This window comes from Vulpes vulpes, chromosome 2 (genome assembly GCF_048418805.1).
Source record: "Vulpes vulpes isolate BD-2025 chromosome 2, VulVul3, whole genome shotgun sequence".
NCBI classification, from domain to species: domain Eukaryota; kingdom Metazoa; phylum Chordata; class Mammalia; order Carnivora; family Canidae; genus Vulpes; species Vulpes vulpes.
Genome location: NC_132781.1, coordinates 138,513,192 through 138,540,020, shown reverse-complemented (window position 1 = coordinate 138,540,020; position 26,829 = coordinate 138,513,192). Strand labels below are relative to the sequence as shown.

Here is a 26,829-nt window from a genome sequence, read left to right as displayed (position 1 = left end):
TGGGACTCCCTCATGGCCTGGCAGGGAAGACTTGTTTGGACTCAAATATGTTCTCAAAGCAGCTTCATGGCTTTAGAGATGAAGGAAGCCCTCCGGCCCTCAGACACACTGAGGCTGGCTTGTCTCCTCCAGCTACACTCCTGCCTCTCAAGCTACCAGCCCCAATTTTCAAGTTCCCGATCTTTTCTCTGCTACTCACTACCTCTTTGTCTGTGGTTCTCCCCCATAAGGCAATGTTAATATGGTTTTGGATGGCATAGGGAGATTAATTTTTTATTTTAGTTTTTAGTTTCATGCATAGACTATCTATCTATCTATCTATCTATCTATCTATTTATTTATTTATTTATAGATTTTATTTTCAAATCTTTACACCCAACTTGGGGCTCGAACTTACAACCCTGAGATCAAGAGCTCATGCTTTACTGATGGAGTCAGCCAGGCACCCCTAGTTTCATGCATAGCCTGTAATGATGGCATGTGACTCTGGTTATTGAATACAGGGATATTGTGCCTTCCTTTAAAATCTGCCATTTTGAATCACATTTAAAAAAATCTATAGATCTTAAAGAAAATATTAGGTAGATATTTGGCAGATTTAATTTCTAGATTTGGAAAAAACTGAGAATGAACTTGCCTGCCGGAAGTTAGGGCGACTGGGTCTGGGTTACCCCCTCCCTTCTTAACCACACAGGTTCAGGGAGGAGTTTGTCAGCCCCAAGAGAGAAGTCCTTTCCCAGAGGGGAAGTTGGCCTTCCTCCTGAGCCAACAGGCTTATGCTGCTGTGGGTTATTTATTTTTCTGCAAATGTTATCAGTGTGCTACATGCACACTGTTTAAAAAGAATCATGGTTGCCTGGGATGGGAATGGAAGGGAGGTTGCCTGCAAAGGGGGCATGAAGGAACTTTCTGAAAAGATGAAGATGAAGATATCTTGACTGGGGTGTTTGTTACATGAGTGTATGCATTTGTCATCAATCTGTACATTTCAAATGAAATTTTAATGTGAAATTTGGTTCATAAGTAAATAAAGCTGTTTTGAATGCAAAATCAAAACCAAAGCCACAAATATTCATTTATGTCAGGAGCCACTCAATATTTGTTGTCACATCTGAGTTCTGAGGCCTATACTTCCCTGCACTATTGTGTATGCTGCTTCCCACTCAGCTGTCATTTTAGCTGCTCCCCAAACCAACATTTATAGAGCTCTTCCGTGTGCTAGTCACAGCAAGGGTGCTTAAAATGTCAGAGTTACATATGGCAAAGGGATATCACAAGTCAGCCAGGAAATGATGGATTAATTAGTAAATGGTCTTGGGACAACTGGCCCTCCATTTAGAAGGAAATAAAATTAGATCCCTATCTCATATCATATACACATACACGAACAGTCCACATGGATAACGGATGGATTCAGTATTAAACAAGAACTGTGAGAGTATTAAATGAAAATAGCGGAGATTTTAAAAAATAAATTCTAACTAGAAGCAGCCAAGACATGAAATCTAGAGATCATAAAGGAACGTTACCTTTGACTATATAATAATGGAACACTTTCTATGACCAAAGACACCAAGAATTTAGCTAAAAGGCATGCAGTAGACCACCAGAAAATGTTGCCTCCTATGTATTAAAGAATTAAGGATTTTGAAATGCAAAGAGGTCCTATAAATCAATAACAAAGTGACAAAAAGGCCAATTAAAAATGCACGAAGGTGGGGAGCCTGGGTGGCTCAGTGGTTGAGCATCTGTCTTTGGCTTGGGTTGTGATCCCGGGGTCCTGGGATCGAGTCCCACATTGGTCTCCCGTGGGGACACTGCTTCTCCCTCTGCCTGTGTGTCTCTGTCTCTTTCCATTTCTCCTATGAATAAATAAATAAAATCTTAAAAAAAATAAAAATGGGTAAAGGATATGAAATTTGTTTCATGCAAGAAGAGATATGAATGGATAATGAATTTAGGAAAAAGTGTTTGATTTCCTTCACAATTACAGACAGGGATGTTAAAACAATAATGTCACCCCTCTCTGGATTAGCAAAGGTTAAAAAACATTGATGTGGGTAGGGGAAAACAGGCACTTTTCTCCAGTATTGGTGGGAACCTAATTGGTACTACGTTTTATTTTTAAGATTTATTTATTTATTTTATTTATTTGGGAGCGAGCACATGAGACTGTGGGGTGGGGGGTGGGGGGCAGAAGGAGAGGGAGAAGCAGACTTCCTGCTGAGCAGGGAGCCCAGGACCCTGATCTTGACTGAGCCGCCAGCCAATTGAGCCACCCAGGCACCCCTTAAGGTAGAACTCTGAAGTATGGCTGCTACAGTTAAGCAGTATCTATAAAAGTTTGAAATGCATAAACCCTGTGCAATTCAACCCAGCAATCTCTCTCTTAGAAATCTGTCAGCCAAAGCTACTTCTCTGTGCCCCCAAATACATATGTCAATTCTTACAAAGCATATTTTACTAAAAATTGGAAACTGCCTATGTTTCCTTCAAAAGGAGGTTATGGAAAAAGAATTTTCTATTTGGTGCAACAGGATTCTTGCAGCTCTTTGAAAGAATGAAATAGAACTCTGCGTACTGATCTGGAATGATACCCATTATATTGTGGCAAGAGAAAAGAAAGCAAGTTGCAATAACTATGTATGGCATGATAATCGTGTGTTTGTGAAACAATTGCAAATATGAGTTGCAGGTATATATAAAGTAATAATGGCTCAAAAAATGGAGTGCTTGCTGTGCATGCCAGCTACATGGGGTTATTATCATTGCTATTCGATAGAAAAGGAAACTGAGGCCCAGTGATTAAGTTACTTGTCCAAGGTGGCACAGCTGGTCAGTTGCAGAGTGGGGATTTGAACCCCGGCAGCAGCCTGACTCTGCAGCTGGAGCACTTGATCTTATTTTGGCCTTAAAAGCCCCAATACTTCTGTTAGCAATGGTGACCTCTCAAAACAACACTGAACAGGCTGAGTCGCTTTTAATAAATACTTATAATAAATAACATTAAAAAATGCAAACTGGTAAAAAAAGCCTTATCAAAAGTCCCAGTTTCCTGCCAACGCTCCCCTCAGAGGCAACCACTCTAACAGTTTTAGTTCATGTGGTGGTTGCCTCAGTGCAATAAATAACATGCTTATACAGCTATTTTTTGATTTATTAACCATGGATATTATCTATTGACTTGTGCAAGCATTGGAAAAAAGTAAAATTAGCTTCTCTTTTTTTCTTTCTTTTCCTGTTATGATGCTGTTTGCTGCTCTGACTCTAGGCTGGACCCTGGGGTGGGCACCTCATCCCACTGTTGCTAAGTCGAGGCCTATTGAGGCTCAAAGTCTAAAAAGGCTGCTTCAAGGTGGTTATGGGGGGTACTGGACCCCTGGTGTGTGCCTCTCCAGGGCCTGGATGTTTCTGTGATGCCCTGTGGCCCACCCCATGGATGACAGTGGTACACTCCTGGCCACCTCCCTCTGGCGGAGGCTCAGCATGGCCGGAGTGGAGTGGCCCTGGCTGAATGCCCGTAGGAGGCCATCCGGAGGTGTACCCCTGCTCAGAGGCGGGAGCAGGTGTGTTTACGGAGTGGCAGGTGCAGCCTCCTGGTGCTTGGCCAGCCGAAGGTTTCATTCTCTACCACCAAGAAGCCTAGACTTTGACCCTTTGGGGCCTCTGCCTTCCAGATCACTGCTCCCATGTACCTGACTCCTCCGGTGGAAAGGCTGAACCGGTGATTGAGGATAGTGGTTGCCTGATACCCAAGACCCTTAGAAAGAAAACACCAATCTCCCATTCCTTGACACTGAAGTCACCTGGCCGGAGAGGCTTGAAAAAAAATTCCCAATATGGCACCATCCCAAAACAATTAAATCAGAAACTGTGGCAGCAGGCCTTGGGTCTGGAAAGGAGGGGAACCCAGAGAGGGCAGTGATTTGCCAGAGGTCAACAGCAACCTTGGGATGAGTACATAGGAGTCCAGGTCTACTAAAGACCTGTTTAGTCTGGAGAGAAGCAGGCTGAATGGGGTCACTGAGGAAATTCAGGGCAAAGGCAGCTTCACGGCTGTGGGGACAGAGGGGTGGTGGCCGCCCTGCCAGAGGGATGGCCGATGAAAGAGGCAGGGTCTGTGTGTGTGCCTGCCTTTAGGATGGCCTTCCTTGCGGGCCCGGCATGGCAAAGACCGGAGGGGAGGCAGGCACAGTCATGCAGGGGGCCACATGGACCGCACTCCAGCTGAGCCAGGCCACAGGTCTCTGACCTCAGCTAGGGCTGCGTGTGGGGGTGGCTGAGGAGCCCCTGCCAGGGATGCAGGTACAGGTGGGCTTCTACATGGCAGGGGTGAGGAGGCAGGGGCAGGGGTCTGGGGGAGGGTGTGGAGGAGGCAGTGGGGGCATGGGGGGTGCAGGTAGGGAGGTGGGGAAATGTGGCAGCACGGCCTCAGGCCCCAGCGCCACCCCTCCCCCGACCCGGAGCCTGAGCCGGCCGGCACCCCCAGACCCTGCCTTCTGACTCTCAGCAGATGGGGGCCATCACGTGAGCAAACCCAGCAGTCAGGGAACCAGGGGCCTAGGGACCAGGCAGATGGCAGGTGGGGAGGAGGCAGGCCTGGCACAAAGGGACCCCTCAACAGAGGGGAGGGGCAGCCAGGCCCCACCTCTCCAGACTAGCCCTCCACCTCGGTCCTCAAGGTCCTCGTCCTCGGGTCCTCAAGCCTCACTGGGCATTCCTTGAGGCCCTCGGGGAGCCCTGCAGATTCTGGGGTGAGGCTTGGACTGCTGGGGAGAGGGGATGGGCCGGGGGTGTGGGAGGAGCTTGAGACGCACAGTTTGGGGGTCCTGCCCCGTGCCAGCCTGCCCTGGCATAGGTGGCCCGAGGCATCTGGCCAGGCCCCTCTGGCCCCAGACTCTCCCTGGCTCCCTGGAGGCTTGGCCTGAGCTAGAACGTCCTGGGCCTCCCCTGGCCTCAGACCCTGGCTGGCCCTGGGCTCAGCGCTTTGCATGCCCCTTCATTCCTGCCAGGCGGGTGCTCCTGATGTGGCCACTTGAGAGACGAGGACACTGGGGCTCGGGAGGCTCACCGGTGACCAACTGCTTGTCTTTGGGGCTCTAGAGTCTCAGATCTTGTCTGCTGTGCTCTCCTGGCCCCCTCAGTCGGGGGGCGGGGGGGTTCCTGAGCCAGGCTGGGTTCCATGCTGGGCACCGGAGAGCGTGTGCCCTTGTCTCAAACCCCAAGCCCGTGCTCTGCCGGGGTGTCAGGACCTACAGGGATAGCAAGGCGGGTCTGCCTGGGGAGAGCCCTGGCTGTGTTCCTCTCTGGTGGCGTGAGCGTGAGCGCCAGCCTCGGTTTCCTCATCTGGACAAAGTGGGTAACAACAGTGTCCACGTTGGAGGGCTGTTGTGAACACTAAGGAGTTAATGCAGGGGAGTGTTTGGAGCAGCCCTGGCCCACGGAGGGACGGACTGACAGATGGACGTTAGCCTTTATCCTGAGATCTCCACATCAGGTGGGTGGAGGCACTTCGTCCCGTGGCCACACTTAGCAGGAAGGGAAACCAGAGGATGATATTCTGAAGAACCACGAGGCCCTTGAAAAGCTGAAGCTCTATTCCTCTAGGAGGGACAAGTGGCTATTGGCAAACACCCAAAATATCTGACCTGGAATCCAGAGGTTGTCAGCTGGAGGGCCATGGGTGGTGTCTGTCCCCAAACAGGTTTTGACCCATTTTCAAAGGGCTTTAAATCCATTCAAATTCATTCTTGACTTTTAACCATTTAAATTTTCACATAAAAATCATATTTCTGGCTTCTCTTGAAACACTGAAGGATCAGCCTTCCCTGAGCCAAAGCCCTTCAGTGACGCCGGTTGGAGTTGAGCATCACTCCCCAGGATGGCCCCTGCTCTCCCCGCCCCGCCTCCCAGCTGCTCTCACTGGCTTGCCCTGCCCGGCCGCTGTGGGCCCTGCGTTTGTAGCTCCTGCCATCAGCTGCTGCAGACAAGGACGAGAATCCGTGCTAGCTGTGGAAGTGGACCTGCGCCGTGCCGTGCTGGGCTGCCCCGCAAACACGACACCCTCTCTGATTCAGGAGCTGCGCCCCTGCACTCCCGTTTCCTCCAGGGGAGTTGCCTTCTCAGGCTTCAGTTCTGACGCGGGTTAGGAACTTCAGAGAGGCACCAGCTGCTTCTCCTGTCAGCTGTTCTGAACATACACCACAGGAGTTGCACACTTTGGGGCCAGCCACAGCGTCCGGGGAGCATCCCCCCACCGTGCCCTCTGCCACAGTCCAACATTTGGTTTTGGGCTCTATTTATATACATTGATGTACATAGATACCAAGGGGTTTCATTTTGTTGTTTTTATTGTACCAACTACATTAGAACAACCATTATGGAAAAAAACTCTAAAATTGAAAGAAACACCCACAATCTGAACAGCGGGCTTTGCTCCCCAGCCGCACTACCTAAGTGCTTGCTACGTGTCAGACACCCATGAAGTAGGAACGGGTACAGATGGGTAAACCGGGGCACAGGGCTGCTAGGCCACCTCCCCAAGGTCACACAGCTAGTATGTGATAGAGCTAAGATGTGAGCCAGCTCCGGGGTCCCGCACTTACCGAACTCCTCAAAGTGGCTTTTCCATTTCTCACATCCATGCCTAGATCTAGAACTGGCTTGACCTAGAAACACAAAAGCAACACCATCGTTCACTCTCTACAGAGCATTTGAGTAGCCCGGGACCCACCTACCTCAGAGCAGACAAATAAACTCCTGAAACAGGGAGAGACATCACCTTCTCTTTCTGCTTATTTTCATCAAATTTAGCATTAAAAAGCACTTTTATTTTGGTCATGGCCACATGAGGAGAGAGTGGCCAAGTGTCTCAGTTTGTCCTGGTTTCCTGAGATGCAGAGCTTTATTTATTTATTTTTTTAAAGATTTTATTCATTTATTCATGAGAGACACAGAGAGAGGCAGAGACACAGGCAGAGGGGGAAGCAGGCTCCCTGTGGGGAGCCCGATGGGGGACTCGATCCCAGGACCCCGGGATCATGCCCTGAGCTGAAGGGAGATGCTCAACCACTGAGCCACCCATGTGCCCCTATTATGAGGTCTTTAGGGTAAGCCCTAATCCAGTAGGACTGGTGTCTTATAACAGAGGGGAATGTGGATATAGATACATGGGACGAATGTCACCTGAAGATGAAGGTGGAAATCAGGGAGATGCTTCTAGAAGCCAAAAAAGGCCAAAGATGGCCAATCCTAAAGGGAGGGGAGAGTATGCAACAGATTCCCCCTCACAGCCCTTAGAAGGAAGCAATCCTACCTTGCTCTTGGACTGTCAGCCTCCAGAGCTCTGGGACAATATATTTCTTTCTTTTTTTCCTTTTTTTTTTTTTTTTAAGATTTTATTTATTTATTCATGAGAGACACAGAGAGAGGCAGAGACAGGAGAAGCAGACTCCATGTAAGGAGTCTGACATGGGACTCGATCCCGGGACTTCGGGATCATGCCCTGAGTCAAAGGCAGACGCTCAACCACTGAGCCACCCAGGTGCCCCTGGGACAATACATTTCTGTTGCTGAAGCCACCCAGTCTGTGGTCCCGTGTTGTGGCACCCCCAGCACGTAGATCACGTGTGCTTCTGAGATTATTGATGTCGCTGGTAGTGGTATAGCAAGAAGACCGCAGAGCACTGAGCTGCAGCACGTCTTGTCCCAAGTCCACGTTCAACGCTCATATCCTGAAACTGGCCACGTGTGAGCCCTTAGACCATGGAGACCTGCAAATGCTACACATCAGCCCTTGAGTTACTGTTTTGTTGGTTGTGTAGATAGACGTAAGACAGTGGCGGAGAAAATGGTGATGAGGCACATTTCTCCCAGTGTGTCGTGTCTGTGGTCACTACATCCTGAACAGCACAAAAGGCTGAAAACTATGATCCCCTTCGGCAGTGCATTCCAAAGCCATTATCTGAGTCAGCAAGGATTCTAGGGCTTGAAGGCTATTGTCCAATTCTGTAGAAAATCACTCACGTCCTTGATGAATAAGTGAAGTTCTGACATATCTTTGTCATTTCACTTTTGTCTCAGCAGTGTCAGTGACAATATCACTGTTCATGTCCTAACAACACTCAGAGAGCTCACCCCTGGAGAGGGATGGAAGGCCGGCTCCAGACCCAAGGCTTCAGACGGCTAATGGGTAGATGGACAGACACACTGCCTGATGGACGGGCAGATGGCCTGCTTCCAGCTCTGAGGGTAGACCAGAGTCCCGGACAGGGTGCAGGGCTGCCCTACTCTCTGCCCAGGGTACATCTGTAGGGTTCCTGCTTGGTGCCTGGTACCTCTCTCTGTTAGGACCTTGTGGTGTTAGCAGCTGAAGCTTGACCCAGCCTTGACCAATAGCCTTGACCTAATCAGGGCAGAGTCTAGTTGTTCAGCTACTCTCTGAAATATATATTGATCCCTTCATCCCCCTGTTTAAATCCACCCATGGCACCGCGCTCCCTCCACTGCCCGCGAACCAAGATGGCACCTCCATCCCTGTCTTCACAGTGCTGCTCTTCAGCCTCATTCCTCTTGTCTTCCTGCTCCAGCCACACTTACCAGCAGCCTAGTTCCCCAACACTCTGAGCTCATTCCCCTCTTCAGGCCTTTGCATATGCTGTTCTTTATGCCCCAGGTTCACTCCTTCCAAGGCTGGCTCCTCTTTATCCATTAGGACCTTGTTACAAGTGTCACCCCCTCCAAGAAGACTTCCTTGGTTACCTGGCTAAAGCAGGTTCCCTGTTGCATGCCATATTTGCCCTTTTGTTTTTTGATTTGCTTTCTTCATTGTCCTTATGTTATATGTCATTATTTATCTTCATACTTACTGAATCACTTAATTTATTACTTCATTGATTTTTTTAAATCCCTCATTCCATCAAACCATAAGCTCCATGAAGGCAGGGGTGGTGTCTATCTCCCATTCACAAACACCAGTGCGAGGCCTGACACTCAGTGGACACTTAGAACATGTTTGTTGAATGAATGAATGAAATACATTTTCTGCGGAGCTGCACAACATAGAGATAAATCGAGGTCCAACAGAGCTGCGGGTTCAAGTCCTGACTCTGGCACTAACTGGCAATGTGCTCTAGCACAGGTTACTAAATCTCTTTGGGCTCCAGTCTCTCTTCTGTAATAACAGTACCTCCTTCATAGGATTGCTATGGGGATTAAATGAGTTAAGCCATTCAGTTTTTAGGAAAGGGCCTAGCATACACCGAGGTGCTCTCAAGAGTTGGATGTTAGTGTTCTTGAAGGTAAAATGCAGGACTTTTACGATTCAGAGGCTCAGAGGCTAACTTCCTATAGGAAAGAATGGGATAAGTCCAAGAGGGCTTCCTGGAAGAGAGGACATTTGAAATGGGCCATGGCGGGGGTGGGTGAAACTTCTCCAGGGGGAGAAGGGGATGGGGAGGTCAGCAGAGAGGAGGAGCACCAGGTCCCAGGAAGAGACCCACAGGCAAGCCAGCCCTGCCCTAGGGCTGGATGAGATGTCCCTGATGCTTCTCGCAGAGACCGACCCAGCACGAGCTGTGCAGTTCTCAACCCACAGCCTCCCTGCCCCCACGGCCTTGACATTTCATTTGTACCCATTTCCTGTGTTTGGTTTGTATACAGCGAGGGCTGACTCTGAGGAGACATGGGGAGGCCTGGCTGAAAATGCTCTAGGAGGAGATGACTCAGTTGCCCCAATACCAACCCTGGTAGACCTGAGTCAATTTGACATGGGGCAGATCTGGAGAGGCCCCCCTGGCCTACCCCAGGACTGCTCCCACATGTCACAGAAGCTAAAAGTGTGGCCTGATGCCATCGAGTCATGGGCTTGCATGAATCCGCTCTGAGTCTCTGGGTTGCCCTCCGTCTCCTCATCCATATAATGGGGGCAGACACCCCTCGGAGTTGCTGGGACGGTGAAATGAGTCTTGGTGGGCATGGTGCACTTTAGAGCGGTTTCTACCCCGGCTCCTTGTGCCATTTGTTTGAAAACACTATAGGACGGGTCCTTGTATTACTCCCATTTCACAGATGGGGAACGCTGAGGCTCAGAGGTGGGCTCTACACCACACAGCCAGGGAGTGGCAGACTCAGGACCCATCTCCAGACGAGGTGCAGGTGGATGATGAGGTACAGGCAGCACCTAGAAGGGGAGAGTGACCAGAGGCGGGAGGCGGAGGATGGGCTCCTCCTGGGAAGCGGGGACGCTGTTGGCTATCTTTCCACTTCTTTTCTGGAGAGGCGGGGCCGTCCCAGGACAGTGAGGACAGCGGGGGCTGAAGAGCTGCGGCTCCTACGCTCACCTCTGGCCCTGGAGGTCACCTTCTCCCCGACGGTCACAGTGGAGGAAAGTTTTGCTCTGATGGAAGGAGCAGAGGCCAACTCCGTTCAACAGAGACAACAGCAAGGACCCGAAGGGGCTTTACAAGGCCAGGAATTTAAATCCGCATGTCAGCCACTACTGGTATAGCACTTTGAACGTTTTCTCATTTAATCCTTACAACTCCGTGGATGGCTACTCCATCACCCCCATTTTGAAGGTAAGGAAAGCAAAGCTCAGCAAGGCAAGTGGAGCTGCACCCAGCACCCAGGCGGTCTGCTCAGAGCTCCTCACCTAGTTGCAATTATGTCTCCAGCCGTTTGTTTTCCAAAACATAAAGCCCTGGCACCTGGTAGTTACTCTGTAAATGTCAGATTAGTGAATAAAAACATGAAGTAGTAAAAAGATGGCTCATATGAATTAACCTGTGAGGAGAAAATGATTTTAAAGACCATTTAGTCTTCCCCACGGAGGTGGTGGGTGTTTTCTCTGGGACATCCCAGCTGAGCACCTCCTTAGTTCCCCCCTCCGGGGAATGGGGAGCTCACTTTTTACTTTGTGGGTAGTATTAGCTCTCAGAGGAAGTGCGGATGCTGAGCCTGTGATCCTACTAGAGCGCAAGAGGTCAGAGCTGGTTGCCCTTCATGCCTCTCCACACTTCCCTCCTTTTTTTTGTTTTTTTAAACATTTTATTTATTTATTCATGAGACACACAGGCAGAGGGAGAAGCAGGATCCCCGCAGGCAGCCCCATGCGGGACTCGATACCAGGACCCCGGGATCATGCCCTGAGCCAAAGGCAGACGTTCAACCACTGAGCCACCCAGGCGTCCCTCCACACTTCCCTCTTGTCTAGATACAGGACTCTGCATTTCCTGAGGCTCCCCGCTGAGCAGGGCTGGGGGAAAGCAAAGGGAGGCTACACTTACCCAGGACAGATAAAGGGGCCCAGTCCTGGATCAGACCCCCTGAATATGATCCCAACCCTCACCTCCCACCTTTACCCTTAAAACCTACATTAAAAAGTGTCTCCTATCTCATAGGGTGGAGTCAGGAGTCCATAGGGGTGTGTGGGCGTCCTGGAGACCGAGGCCCCAGCCCTGCAAATTCTCCACAGATACCTTCTCCAGTGGGGCACATTGCTGACCCCAACCCTTTTCCTCTGTTAGGCAAGCAGGGCAAAGGCAGATGTCCTCATTTAAGAGATGACCTAAGGCGCAGAGAGGTTGAGCAACTGCCCAGTGCACCAGTAAATGCGGGCGGAGCCAAGGCTCCAGTCCTAGCCCCCGTTGTCTTGGTGAGCTGGTGATTATATCACTGCCAGGGGCCCTGAGAGCAGAGTGGGGTGGGGGGACGGAATCTGGGTGCTGGGAGTACAGGAGTCACCAACAGGTATCCCGGAAGTCACTGGGACTCCCTTGCTGTCCTTATCAGGGTGGGTAGCATCAGGGTGGGGGCCACGGGTACAGCTCTCAGGGCCCCGGGGGAAACCCTGGGGCTTTCAGAGTCAAGCTGTCTTCCTGCAGGCCTGTTTGTTTCTCTAGTGCCCCTCACCTGTGCTCAGCCCACGGGGAGGGGGCGGGGGGCCTGCGGGGAAGCTTCCTGCCGAGCAGAGCAGGCATGCCTGCCGGTGGGCAGAACAGAGGCGGTATAGCAGTTGGCAATTTGCCAGGTGAACAGGGCTGAAGGGGTGATCTGGAACCAGTAACCCCAGTGTGGTCAATAGATCAGGCTTTGGATTGGGCTTCTCCAACACTCCTCTAGACCCGGCTCCACCCCATTCCCTTGCCATCCATCCATCCTTCCACTTTCCTCCTCTCATGTCTACCTTGACCCTTTCATTCAGCTCTGCCCACCTCCTCCTTGTTCCTTAGGCACACCAAGTGCCCACCCACTACCGGGCCTTTGCATGTGCTGTCCCTGCCACCAGAATGCCCTCACTCCAAACATTACGCAGTCTGCTTCCCTTGCTACATCCAGTCTGTGCTCATCTGAGAGAATTGAAACCAAGCCCTCTCTTTTCTTTCCCTTCCACCTGTTTGACGTTGCTCCATAGTTCTTACCACCAGATGTAGTTCATATTTATTGGCTTTTTAATTAATTCTCTATCTCCCTCTCCAGCTCTAAGAGGGCAGAGATTTTTGCGTTCTGTTCACTGCTATAGCTCCTATTGCCCAGCATGCAATAAGCATGCCCTCAATTTAGCACATGCTTATTGCCCTCAATTTAGCACATGCTTATTGCCCTCAATAAGCTCTGTCTTATTGCCCTCAATAAGCATGTGCTAAATGTGTGGCCAAGTCCATCACCTGTCTGGCTTCCCACCTGCACATCAACCATTTCATCTCCCCACATTTCCTCTGTCACCCACCAGTCACCCAGAATTTCTTTGCCCCAGGCCCTGTGCTGGGGCTTGGGTTCGGTGATTTGGCAGGCACACAGATAAGAAGGGAAGAATTCTGACCCTGGAAATGGGTCCCAGGTAAGGGGCTGTGGGAGGTATACATGGGGTGGGGAGAGGAGAGGGAAGGCTCTCAGGGCACAGGATACAGATTTTGTAGAATGAATCCATGCCTGGACGGCCTCTTGGAAGAAGTGATGTTTTGGGCCTCAATGCTGGGGATACTGGGAGTACGGGGTGGAATCATAAGCTGCCTGGGGGAGAGGGTTCCTGACTGTGCAAACTTTGAAAAGACCCAGCTTGGAGAACTACTGGTCTGAGGTGAGACCAAAGGGCAGAGGCTGGCCAGGCACCAGGCTGGAGGCCAGTGATCCAGGAGGCTGGATGGGGTGTGCCCAGGGACCCAATGGGAGCCTCTTGGGTGGGGCACGGCCTGCCTGGACCACTTGCCTCTGCGCCACCTGGGGTACCTGGAGCAGCTGCCCCAATCCCTCCTGAGGAAGAAGCTCCCCTTCCTGTCCTTTTGTCTTAGTTCTTGATTTGTGTCCTGCAGGAGGCTGGATGTTCTGAGAGTAGAGACTGGGTACCCCATTCCCCATCCACCTGCAGTCCTTTACTGCCAGCCTCCAGCCAGGTGTGGGCTGCTGACTTGTTTTTCCTCTAAGCAGGTAAGCCTGGGCCCAGGCTTCAGGTGGGGCCTGAACTCAGGGAGGCGGCAGGAGGGAATATGGGGCAGTACCTCCAACAGGGACTCCTCCAGGCTCATCCAGGGCCCACGGGTGGACCAGCAGCCCATGCATTTGGAGGGCTGAGCGGACCCCAACCCCATAGAGGGCTGAGGCAAGGGGCACTCAGCACCCAAGTGGCCAGGGCAGCCCCTGCAGAGAAATCCAGGAATGGGAGGGGAGGTGGCAGCCAGCCGGAAATGGCTCAAGACAGGCAGGCGGAGCCTTACCTGGGACGGCCTGCCCAGACAAGCTCAGACTGGGTGCCCGTGCGCCCTGGGAGGAGGTAGAGGGGAGGAGGCAGTCCGACCAGGGGTCTACCCAGACTCGGAGGTAAGAAGCCGCTGCTCCCTGTTTATGGTGGAGGACAGGGCAGGAAAATTTAGCGAAGTTTGACTCCCAGTGTGGCCCACTTGACCTTGGCAGGCTCTCAGGTCTAGTTCAACACCCTGAGGGCATGTGGAAGGCCTGGCCCTTGGTCTGCTTGGGGTTCTGGGCTGATTTGGAGGCCCTGGGTGTCTTGGGGTTCCGTTGCTGCTCTGAGCGTGGGTGGGGTGCACTAACGCGGTAGTCGTTTTGGTGGAGTTGGGGCAGGGGGGTGCTATGTATGGTTGAGGACCAAGGTGAGGCTGTGAGCCCCAGTGCTTGGATGGGAAGGCAGGAGACATGCCCCAGGTGCCTCCGTCAGCTTTGACCCCCAGCACCTAGAGCCTGTTTCCTCCTGTTATCCCAGGGGAAACCGGTTTGGGAGCAGGTTGGCCCAGGCTGTTTGTCTTGACAAGGAAGAGAAAGGCAGCCTGCCCTGGTCAGCTGAGCGGAGGGGACAGGGCCCAGGCCTGGGGGCGCGCCTGCCCTGTCTGGCCAGCACAGGACTCTTTGCCTGTGATGACAGTCCTGTGGTGGCTGAGGACACCGGGAGAGCCATCACGGAGGAGAAGAACCAGCCCTGCTTGTCCCTCCAGGGCTCCAGGGCCAGGAGCTTCCATCCCTGGCTGGTGTCCCTGTCTGTACCCCGAGGGGGCTGGGCGAGGGCCTTGGTGTGAAAACAGAGCTGGGCTGCACGGGCTCCCCCCGCCCCCACGCTGCTTGTCCTCCAGCCCCACGTGCCAGCCAGCCCCAAGTGGGCGCCTGCCTCCGGGAGGGGCCTGGCGTCTGGCCAGCTCTGCCCCACCAGCCTGCTTCCTTGGGGAGTGTGGGTGGCAAAATGGGCCCCCCACGTTCCCTCTGTTAATTAGACAGCCCTTGCTAATGAGTGGCCCTCACGGCTGCTCCATTACGCCTCCTGTGCCATCTGCGCCCCCGCACTTAGGGGGACACCCCGGCGGCTGCCTGACTCCTGGGACAGACAGGCGTGTGCAGAAGGCAGTGCTTCTGGGGGGTGTTGTGGGGTGTCTCCCGGGGCAGGAGGCTGGGTGCTCTGGGGCTTTCCACAAAATATGTCCAGTTCCAGCTCTTTCTTTTGCTAAAAAGAGAACTGGTAGCAGCTGGAGTTCCAGGTGAGGAAACAGGCTCCCTCTTTCTGCCCAGGTGGGCTCCGGCAGCCAGCACCTTCACACGGCTCTGTGCGGGGCACCGAGAGGTGTGTGTGGAGGAGTAGGGGTGGGCCACACGGCAGCGGCCAAAACCGAGACCCTGGGCTCTGGGGACACTATGGCAGTCAGAGCTGGACAATGTGGTGTCAGGTCCCCTGCGGTGCTATTTGAAGGACTTTGGGACCATGCTGGGAGGAGTCTAATGGGCCAAAGGGCAGTTTGGAGTCTCCCAGTCAGTGGGTCTTCCCCACCCGGGGTCCCCTTGGGAGGAGTGGTCCTCCCCACTGTCACTCTGAGGAGGGGCTGTCCTGCTGGCTCCAGAGGCCAAGTGGGAGGACAGCGCCCAGCCCACCTAGCTCCAACCCCCTGAGCTACGAAGGGGGGCCTGATGTTTACCAATGGCTAGAGCCTCCCCTGAGGAACCCAGGCCTCTAGATGCCCGTCCCTGCACTTGTTTCCTGTGGCAAGAGTGGCCCGGGCTGGCCGGCATGGACCTGGGGGTGGGGGACAGAGCTTCTGGTCCATCTTGGGAGAGCCCATCCTTGCCCTGGGCTCGGGGGGGCTTCTGACGGCTGAGAGGCAAGAACGTGGCCAGAATGACCTTCCAGGCCTGTTCTGGCTGGAGTCAAGCCTCCTGCCAAGTGCCGTCAGGGGCTGGGCTGAGGTCAGACATTCCGTCATGCCAGGGAAAGAGGGGGCGGCAGCTCTGTCTACCTTCTGTCTCAGGCAGCTGGGCACCCAGGTGTGCCTACCTCCTGAGGAGGTCAGCAGGGGTGATCCTTGGATCCCAGCCAGCCCGACCCCCGTGAGGACCTGCATTCTGTAGTGGCCTCCTCCCAGCAGGATAGGAACAGGGGGGATGTCTGCCTGCCTGCCTGTCTGTGCTGGGCCCAAGGCCACTTCTTGTTTGTATGAGGTCAAGATGCCACTGGGACGAGGAAGAAGGCACTGGGGAGTTTCAGGGGACCTTGAAGTTAAATTCTGGCTCAAATCCTGTGCGACCTTGGGCTGGCTCCCCTCCCTCTCTGACCCTCAGTTTCCTCCCCCCTCAAATGGGACAAAGCCTCCTTGGCAGAATCATGGGAGAGAAACGAAAGTCACTTGCCTGGTACAGAGCACTCAATAGGGGTGCATGAGCCATGAGTCTCAGACCTTAAGGGGGAAGGGGTGGAGAGAGAGCAGTGCTGGGACAGGTGTAGAGGCAATTGGGGAGTGTCTTTTCCCTGACCACAAGCTCCAGAGCTTTTGAAATTTGAGGCAGGTGAATGTGGGCTGGGCACCCGCTCAGCTCCACCCTCAAGGGAGCCAACTGGATCCAGTCTGTTCTTGGAGCTCCTAATAAGGTCTCAAAAAAACGGGGATGGACCTGCACAGTCTCTGCCCTCTTGTTTGCCTGGCCTTGCAGTCTATCCTTGCAGTTGGCACTAACTTCTTGTACCCCAAGCCTGGGCTTGAATCTCCATTAGACTTGTCCATTTTAACGGCCCACGGTGCCCCATGCTCTCCCAAGTCTTAGGTATGTCAGACTCCCTGTCCTTCTCCAGCTGGGGTGGGGTGGGGGAGAACAGTGGGTGGGGAGGCAGGCACAGGGCACACAGCTCCCTTTGTGAGAGTGGCTGAGTCACATGGGCAATGCCATCCATGCTGGGCCCTGGGGCGGCTGTGACGGGAGGTGGTGTTATCATGAGGCTACAGCTGCCCCCGCGCCTGTGGCCAGGAGGCTTTCCCACGGGAACAAACAGGAAAGTGTCTGGGAGAACCGGCTGCAAAGCATGTGGTCTGGATCCCAGGACCCAGGTTCAAGTCCTGACTCTGGTGCTGACGTGCTGTGAGGCTTTGGGAAACTTCTCTTTCTCAGCCTCAGTTTTCATCTCTGTTAAATGGGAACAATCATCATTCTCTTGTAGAGGAGATGCTGGATGTGAGAGGCCTTTGCAAATGGTGGAGTGCCAGGCCTTTGGCATCTGTGTTGATTATTTTTTTTAATATTTTATTTATTTATTCATGAGAGACACAGACGCAAAGACAAAGACAGAGGGAGTAGAAGGCTCCCTACAGGGAGCTTGATGCAGGACTCGATCCTAGGACCCCGGGATCATGACCTGAGCCAAAGGCAGACACTCAACCACTGAGCCACCTAGATGCCCCATCAGTGTTGACTTTATGATAACTGCAGCGACATTGGCCAATGTTTGTTGACTACCTACTGTGTGCCAGATGGGGTGCTTGATGCTTTATGAGGCCACTTTATAAGGCAAAGGGACAAGTCTGGATTTGAAGTCCTTTTGTCCAATAAAAACCCACCTCCAAGCAGGCAGTGGTTGCCTGTGACCCTTCCTGCAGGTAGGCACAGCTCTTCACTGTCTGCAAGCCTGGCTCACAGTGCCCTGGGTGGGGGTTGAGAGATGGAGAAGGGAAAAGGCCTCTCCCCCCAGCTCTGTGACAGCGGGGCCCATGGAGCTCTGTCCTCTTACCCTGTCCTGGGGGCCATGCGTGGTTGCAGATCTGCTCCCACCTGCCCGGCAGTCCTGTTTCTGTTTCATGTTCAGGCTGTTCTGAATAGCAGAGCTCTTGCAAGTACATCAGGGGCACTCACTCGTGCCCAGGCTGTGAGCTTTATGCATGTGGCCTCATTAATTATTATCTGTGGTGTTGGCGTTTTCTCCATTTGATAGGGGAGAAGGTGGATGGCTGGGAAGACAGCGCCTGAGTCACCCAGCTGGCAGAGCTGCAGGAGAGCCAGTTGGCCTGGGCCCAGAGCCCAGGCTTCCAGTCGCTCTCCCATCCCTTAAAATGAAAACCCTTTTGCACCTTCCCCTTTTAGCACTCCCCACCCTGCCTCTGGCTTGTCACTGGCCTGTAATGCATGTGACTTCCTCCCGGCTCTGGGGACCTCAGCCCTTCATCGCTGAGCTCTAGCAATGTGTTTCCAGTGGACTGTTAGAAGGCTCCCCGATACGTCACAGGGACACCCCCAATCCCCTGTCCCTAAGGGCAGCCTCTTCCCTGCCTCCCAGTCATCTCTTCATCCCCCTGGCCTTCATATGTGGGGTAGGCGTCCTTGCCCTGCTTTGGGTTTCTTGGACCAAAGTCTCTCCCCCTCCCCCTGCCTCTATGTCCCCCAGTGCCCCACTGGACTTCCCCTCCACCCAGCTCATCCACATGACTGGTGTCAGTCCCTAGAGTCCAAACTAGGATTCTCTTGCTAAATTCCTTTGTGTCTCCAAAATACCAGTGGGACCCAGCCCACAGGTTTGGGGGAATGAAATGAGAACAATCCACATAAAACAGAGCATCTTGCACAGTAAGCCCTATGGACACAGCATCTCTTATCAGTGCTGTTATTAGTACTAATAATAGGTACTATTGTGATTAATACGAATTTATGGGGTTTCTCATTTTTGTCCCCCAGAGCACTCTGGGAACTTTGCAGTGTCAATAACTGACTCTCAGTGTCACCCTGATGTGAGCCAGACTGAGGGCCAGGTGGGCCTGCTGTCTACCCCTGCCCTGGAGCCTGGCACAGTGCCTAGCACAGAGCAGGTCTCCGAGAAGCCTGATGGTGACCAGGCAGGCAGAGCTCAGCAAGCGCTCTCCTGCCCTGGCCAATCCACCACATAGGCCATTCTGGCATGGCCTGAGTGGCAGCTGGCTCAGGCTTCTGTGTCCCTTGCTCAGAGGTCCAGCTTGGGGTGCCCCTGCCATCTGCAGAGAGAGTGGTGCCTCCCATAGTCCTCCTGCATCCTGCTGGTCTGCACCCTCTGTGGGGGGGGCGGTTTGCTGGGGGGACTGCTTCCTGCTGGCTTGGACCTGGGGGAACAGCTGAGGCTACCGCAGCTACCAGCTGGCCTGGCCCTGAGGGACTCATCTTGGAGAAACTGAGGCTCAGAGGTAGTACTTGCTCAGGGACACTGCATGTCGGGGACTCCACATCCTTGGATAACTCACTTCCACTCCCTTGTTTCCTAGCCATCCCTGCCACCCTCACCCCTCTGCATGAACTGGCCCCTCCAGCCCTGGCAATGAGCAAGTGCCCACGGTGACCCGGGAGAGAACAATGGGCCACACGCAGGCCAAGCTGTGGCCTGTCTGCTGAGGGCATCGACCACAGCCGCCTGAGGGGCTGATAGCTTGGAGGGCACAGCACTGCTTACTGGCAGCTCTGGCCAGGGGGCCTCCCTGCACCTCACCATCAGCTTTGTTGCCTTCCTCCTCCCTTGATCTGTGCAGGCAGATGAGGGGTACACCTCACCCACAGCGGATTCCTGGCCTCTTAGACTGCTTCCATTCCTGTTGCATCAGGGGACTTTCCCAGGTCCCTGTACTAGAATGCAGATCCCTGCACGAGAGAAGGGGTCTATAGGCCCTGAGCATCTGCTGTGTCCAGACCCCATGCCAGAGGTCTGGGGAGGCTGGATTCATGAGTGATCAGGAGAGCCATGTGGAGCCAGACCGTCTGGGCCTTCATCCCAACTCTGACACTTGCCAACTGTGTGACCTTGGGCAAGTGAATTCCCTTCTCTGAGCTGCATTTCTCCACCTTGTGCTCTCCCTTCTCTGTCACCACATTCACGGCGAATATTTGTTGAGGACTCATCACGTGCCGGGCACTGGCCTGTGCAACATGTTTTCCTCCTCATCACTGTCCTGTGCTGCTGTGGTGATGGTGGGAGGGAAGATTCTGGGATGCAGTAAATAGTCAGTAAATGTCATCTTTATTGTTATTGTTGCTGTCATCACTTACCCTCATTATATTGTGAAATTCCTATGGCACCTTGACTTGGGAATTGGGTAGGGATGAGGGAAGGCAGGGAGTTCCAGCTCTGCAGGGCGGGCCCTGAGCATGAGCCTTCTGGCGCTTCCCGACTCCCAGGGTGGCTATGAGTCTTAGCAGAGAGAGGGAGCTGCTGACAGAGGCCAGCAGCCGGAAGAGAATGCAGGCATCGGGCCATTTCCAAGTGTCTCGTTTTGAGCTTTTGGAGGCACCAGAAATGGTTCTTTTTCACCCGGGCCTCAGTTTCCCCTTTGGCCCAGTAGATGTACCCCTAGGGCCTCAGAATCTAGAACTGAAGTCCTAGAATGTTGAAACTTAGGGAACATGAAGATGGGTCCCTTGGCTGTGGCAGCTGAGGCTCAAGGAGGGCTCAAGGTGGTCAGCTGTGCATGGCCGGCTGGCCGCATGCCAAACCACTTGACACCCCGCCCCACCCCCACCCCCAACCCTGGCCCTTCCAAGCTTCCAGGGCTTTCCGCTCTGCCGGTCAGCGGCGGCTCCTGTCTGCTGCCAAGGAGCCTAGACTCTCCTTCAGGAAGGGGCAGTTGTCGCCTGGGCCTGGGGGAGGGGGGGGGCTGGCAGCATCTGTGGGGCCCGTCGCCATGGCAACCCTGGCTTCTCTGCGGGAACTTTGGGGAGAAGAGCCCCGGGGCGGAAAGCGGCAGATGGAGGGCGGGGAGGCAGGGTATCCCCAGCGGGGCTGTCTGTGCCTGAAGCCGGGCACCTGTCCGCCAGATGGGTGGTGAGGCCAGGCGCCCCCTTGCCCAGCGCTGAGTCATGGGCATCCCCCAGGGTCACCGCCAGAGCTCCCTCGGCCCTGCCCCCCTCCCACTATGAGAAATCCGTGACTCACGGTAAGGTCCCGTCATCCCAGCCAAGCTAGGGAAGAGGGAGGAGCCCCGCTGGGGCAGGAGGGGGGCGCCCCCCCAACACACCCGCCGCAGCCGCCTCCCCGCCGGCCTCCGCAGCTCCTGCCTGCTCGTGCCTCCCACACTCGCCAGCGCGCCCGCTGGGGGCAGCGACCGGGGCTGGGGGCAAAGGCCTTCCAGCCGCCTGGCCCCGCACAGGACCTTCCACTGGCACCAGGTACCAGATCGAGGGTGTGACGGTGGGAGGGAGGAGGGATGCGGTGTGTGGCGGAGGGTGGGGTGCTGGTGAAACGGGGAATTGGGAGGTCTCTTGGCGGCAGCCAGGCTGGATAAACACTGCTGTGCGGGGGTCTCCAGAGTTGGCGGTGGATGGACAGGGAGGTGTCTCAAAGGGGACTCGGCGCCAGAGGATGGACCCTCTGAGCGCTAGTCATTTGTTAGCTAGAGAAACTGAGGAGCAGAGTGGTATAGTCACCAGGTCCAGCAAGCTGGGCTCTGCTCTCTGGTCTGTGAGGTCACTTCCCACTCCTGCTCCCACTGCATAGGTGGGAGAATGGAGGCTCCCAGGTGGCTTACCCAAGGTCATGTATCAAGTCTAGGGATGAAGGGCCAGGGTCCCTGGCAGAGGACTGTGCTTTTGAGGACAGCTTTGCCCACAGATGCCTAGTGTGGGTGCCAGGTGCCCAAGTGAGCCAGGGGCAGTCTAACTCCCATGACATAAGCCACTTTTGGTAGGAGGTGGTCTCAGCTGTGGGGTCTCAGAGACAGTTCTGGAAACTAGAGGCGGACTGATGGGGAAGCAGAGGCTGCGCCTGGAGCCCCCTGCCCGCTAACCACCAGGCCCCAGTGCTTGCATTGGGTTGCACTCATAGAATTTCTCCCCAGGTGCTACTGTAGCACCCACCCTGTTCCAGTGAGGGGCATCTACTGGTTCCTGTTCTCCCCTCTTCCCCACCAAACCTCCTTCCTGTGAGGCTGAGCTGGGGTCTCCCAGGGCCTGGTGCTCATTTTACTGAGGAGGGTTGGGGGACATGTATTGAGATGGGCACCTCTCACCCCACCCCAACTTCCATCCTGTCTGTAGCAGCTCTGGCCTAGCATAGGTGGGGCGGGTCGGAAGAGCCCTCGTGGCTCTTGAGGGCCAAGGAAATTATTCATGTGAGCATTTTTTGAGTGCCTTCTGTGTGCCTGATGGGGGTGGGGTGGGGGCAGAGAGTGAGACAATTAAGGTGCCTTAGAACTCATGAGTGGTCCAGACTCTGAGCCAAGCCCCCCACCCCCTCACCGTGGGTACCCTGAGGGCAGAGGTGCTTTCTTAGGGTTGGACACAGAGTAAGAAGAAGCCTCTCCTGCCCTTGAGAGCTACCAGCTGCTGAGTTGGCTCCCCAGAGCCCAGGCCAGGGTCCTGTGGGAACTTTCCTGCCAATGTCTAGAGGTTGGACTAATTTTGGGGCCAGACCTAATCTGCCTTTGTTTCAGGGACCCTGTGGGGATCTGAGATATAGATCCACCTCAGTCAGAGCACCTTGCCTTGCTTCTCTCTCTGGGCCTCAGTTGTTCCAGCTGCTAAATGGATATGTAGGGGCTATGATACCTGCCCTACCTCCTGTGGTCTTGGGGCTTAACCCCAAGAATGTCAGCTTGTAAAGCACACCACTCCGGGCATGGTCTTTAGGGGAGAGGCTGTGCTAGGCCGGCTGCATGCACTGTTGTTGCTGGCTTCAGTGCTCTGGGCCACTGGTCAGCCTGGCTGTGACACCTCCTTGTCTTGTCAGGGAGACAGATAAACAAGACAGTGAGGATCTGAGGCTGAGGAGTGACATAATGTTGCTATTAGAGGGGAAGAGAACTTTCTGAGCTGGGAGGACCTGGCTGGACTTGGAGCCAGGTGAGGAGGTGTAAAAGGGTTGATGCGCATGTATGAGGATTGGGTGGGGACTATTTTGGGCAGAGGCTACCGCATGAAAAAGGTTTGGGAATGATGAGAGCCAGTAAGTGGGGCAAGTGATGGCACTGGAGACCTGCCACAGGTCACTTTATAGGGCCTGGATTGCCAGGCTGGCAGGTACCAATATGCTCTGCAGGAGGAGGAGTGGCATTGTGGCCAGCAGCCAGGTCAGATGGGTGCTGGGTGGGGGCTGGGTGCCCTGGCTGTGACCCTGACAGGATGGGGAGGGGAGGGGTGGGCTGTGATGCCGGGTGGCCTGGCTGCCCGAAGCCTAGGCTGTGGAGCTCATCGCTTGTGCTTGGGAGGCAGCTTCAAGGCTGTGGGGACAGAGGGGTGGTGGCCGCCCTGCCAGAGGGATGGCCGATGAAAGAGGCAGGGTCTGTGTGTGCCTGCCTTCAGGATGGCCTTCCTCGCGGGCCCGGCATGGCAAAGACGGGAGGGGAGGCAGGCACAGCCATGCAGGGGGCCACATGGACCGCACTCCAGCTGAGCCAGGCCACAGGTCTCTGACCTCAGCTAGGGCTGCGTGTGGGGGTGGCTGAGGAGCCCCTGCCAGGGATGCAGGTACAGGTGGGCTTCTACATGGCAGGGGTGAGGAGGCAGGGGCAGGGCTCTGGGGGAGGGTGTGGAGGAGGCAGTGGGGGCATGGGGGGTGCAGGTAGGGAGGTGGGGAAATGTGGCAGCACGGCCTCAGGCCCCAGCGCCACCCCTCCCCTGACCCGGAGCCTGAGCGGGCCGGCACCCCCAGACCCTGCCTTCTGACTCTCAGCAGATGGGGGCCATCACGTGAGCAAACCCAGCAGTCAGGGAACCAGGGGCCTAGGGACCAGGCAGATGGCAGGTGGGGAGGAGGCAGGCCTGGCACAAAGGGACCCCTCAACAGAGGGGAGGGGCGGCCAGGCCCCACCTCTCCAGGCTAGCCCTCCACCTCGGTCCTCAAGGTCCTCGTCCTCGGGTCCTCAAGCCTCACTGGGTGTTCCTTGAGGCCCTCGGGGAGCCCTGCAGATTCTGGGGTGAGGCTTGGACTGCTGGGGAGAGGGGAGGGGCCGGGGGTGTGGGAGGAGCTTGAGACGCACAGTTTGGGGGTCCTGCCCCGTGCCAGCCTGCCCTGGCATAGGTGGGCCGAGGCACCTGGCCAGGCCCCTCTGGCCCCAGACTCTCCCTGGCTCCCTGGAGGCTTGGCCTGAGCTAGAACGTCCTGGGCCTCCCCTGGCCTCAGACCCTGGCTGGCCCTGGGCTCAGCACTTTGCATGCCCCTTCATTCCTGCCAGGCGGGTGCTCCTGATGTGGCCACTTGAGAGACGAGGACACTGGGGCTCGGGAGGCTCACCGGTGACCAACTGCTTGTCTTTGGGGCTCTAGAGTCTCAGATCTTGTCCGCTGTGCTCTCCTGGCCCCCTCAGTCGGGGGGCGGGGGGTTCCTGAGCCAGGCTGGGTTCCATGCTGGGCACCGGAGAGCGTGTGCCCTTGTCTCAAACCCCAAGCCCGTGCTCTGCCGGGGTGTCAGGACCTACAGGGATAGCAAGGCGGGTCTGCCTGGGGAGAGCCCTGGCTGTGTTCCTCTCTGGTGGCATGAGTGTGGGCACCAGCCTTGGTTTCCTCATCTGGACAAAGTGGGTAACAACAGTGTCCACTTCGGGGGGCCGTTGTGAACACTAAGGAGTTAATGCAGGGGAGTGTTTGGAGCAGCCCTGGCCCACGGAGGGACGGATTGACAGATGGACGTTAGCCTTTATCCTGAGATCTCCACATCGGGTGGGTGGAGGCACTTGGTCCCAGAGACAGCTAGTAACAACCCAGGGTGCTGGGGTGAGGGCGGGGGGGGGGGGGCTTCATCCTGCTTCCCCCCTGGGGAGAGCTGGGGCCACCTGGGCTCCGGCAGGACCTACCCCTTCCCCCTCCTGCCTGACTTGTGCTTTGGTGTGAAGGTCAGTGGGGTGGGCATTGGGCTTCTGAGCCTGCTGCAGGCTCAGGCTCAGACAGTTTGTGGTACTTGTGGCAGTTCCAGGAGGCAGAGATAAAGGCTGAGCCCCAGAGAAGCTGGCAGAGCTTCTAGGCATCGCTGGACAGGGCTCTACGTGACAGGGAGGCGGCCTCGGGGGCTGAGGCCTCGCTGTCTGGAAGCCAGGCCTGCTTGGCTCCCTGCAAGGCTGGCGGCTCTGTGGCTAATGGCTCCAGCCTGACTCCCCGGGCTCAGGGCTACTTATGCTAACTCTAGATGGGTAACAATGAGGGACTCGAGCCATCTCTGAGACCTCTGTGCCCTCTCCTCCGGCCACTGCCCACCATCACCCCCCTTCCCAGAAGCTCTGGCTTTGACTTTCAAGCAGACGGCCATAGGGGCCCAAGCTTGTAGCCTGCCTGGACCTCGACGTCCTCTCTACACGGAGATGAGAGTACCACCCCTGGGCTGGGTGGTTGCTGGAATCTGGAGTAGCCCCTGGGTGCAAAATGTGTGCTTAGCCCATTGTGCAGCTTTTACAGGTTTTCCCTAAACCCAGACGGAAGATTTTATCTTCAGGGTCACATGGTGGCTAGGTTAGAGCTAGGTTCAAATCCTGAAAGATGACCTTGAACGAGCAGCTCAAGCTCTCAGAGCCTTATTACTTAGGCTATAAAATGGGGATGAAGATACCTAAGTCTCTAATATCTCTCTGAGACCCTGTGGGGATTAGCTGAGATAGCTGTTGACTGAGGGCCCCATGGGCAGAAGAGCCCCACGCCGAGCTGTCCCAGACCTTTGCTCTTCCATCACCCAGTTGAGCTGTTTCTGGGAGAGGCTGCTCAAGGTGGTGCCTCTGGGGCTGCCTGGTTCTGTCCTGGCTCCATCAACTGTGTGAACTTGAACGGGTGTATTGGCCTCTCTGTGCCTTGTTTTCCTCATCTTTAAAACAAGGATGGTGATGGTCTCTTGAGAAGGTTACATGAGCCCACTACATTTTAAGTGCTGAGTGTAGTGCCTGGCACACTCAGTAAGTGATATTGTCATTGCCAATGATCTGGGACACCACTGAGACCCCAGGATGCAACAGTGAGTTTATCCAGGAGCATTAGCCTTGTGCTCCCATAACGTTGTTGGTAAAGGCACCAGGCCCCGGAGAGCACGTGGGTCCCTTGGACACTGCCATCCAGGGGAATCTTGATCTGCTGGCACGCGCCTTTCAAGAGTGGGGCTCCCTCCCGCTCCTCTCTGTGACCCAAGGCCTGACCCTCTTGGCCATTGTCTTGGGCCTACCATGGGAGGCCTGAGATCAAGTTGGGCTTGTTTCCTCGGGCAGCACTCTGTGGTTACTTCTCTGCTTGGCTGAGATCCCTTGGCTACTTGGCTCCTTGCCTGCACTAGGTGGCCGACCCCCTCTGAGTCCCTGGCCAAGTATGGCTCTCAAGATGGGCTCTGAGGTTAGCACCTTGGGTCTCTGACCCTGTGGCCGTGGGGACAACTGCCCAGGCCCACCTGTCTTAATGGTGACAAATGTAAGGGGTGAATCCCACGGGGCCAACTGGGGCAACTGAGTCACATTTGGCCTGGCACCCTCTGCCTACTGCTCCCCTGGCTGGGTCACCATCTGGGAGTGTGCCAAACCCTTGGAGAGGCTCATACTCCCTCTACCCCCCAGGACACACAGAGTCACTGCCTACAAAGATCCTCATTCAGTCTTGGGTGCTGCTGGCCTTGGAGATTTAAATCCTTGTCCTCATTTCCTGGATGAGGAAGCAGGTCTCAAGTTCCTGGCCTGTCAGTGGTAGTGGCGGCCTGAGCCCAGGTCTGGACCTGTTTCTTCCCGTGGCACCACACATGGCTGCTTCCGTCTGAGGTAGTGAGCTTCCCATCCCTGCAAGGGTTTAGGTTTGGCAAACAATTGTAGCTCGAACTTGAGTGTCATGGAGTGTTCTTCATGGCTCCTTCTGGCCCTGAGTGGGAGAGGCACCCAGTCCCACGTTCTTCCCAGGCACGAAGTCCCTAAGCAGCCAGCCTGCTGGTGATCCTAAGGGTGTCAGGTGATGTTTGTTGTACAGGTGGTGCCTCCATAGCCTTGCCTGTCACCGTGCGCAGGCTTCCATCATTAGTGTCATCCAGTGGCATCTTTGGGAGGCTCCCACTGGCCTCCTAATCATCCAACGAGCTGGGTGGAAGGCACACGGGGATTGGGGTGGGAGTGAGTCTGGAGGATGTGATGGAGGGGTCAAGAAGGGGGCACACCCACCCTCAAATCATCAGGGAGC

The 26,829-nt window shown here is 54.9% G+C and overlaps 1 protein-coding gene across 4 annotated transcripts in view; it reads left to right on the top strand.

The window, feature by feature from the left end:
* The first annotated feature begins 13,698 nt into the window (after positions 1 to 13,698).
* The window catches only part of ADGRG1 (adhesion G protein-coupled receptor G1), a 36,888-nt gene continuing 23,757 nt past the window's right edge, over positions 13,699 to 26,829 (top strand). Inside the window, exon 1 of one of the 4 annotated variants that reach the window (XM_072750147.1) lies at positions 13,699 to 13,815. The gene's annotated coding sequence lies outside the window, so the exon portion shown is untranslated. Of the gene's footprint in view, positions 13,816 to 20,232; positions 20,875 to 22,088; positions 22,546 to 22,580; positions 22,773 to 26,829 lie in introns of those variants that run through there. The other 3 variants (XM_026011813.2, XM_072750151.1, XM_072750149.1) reach the window with 3 other exon arrangements.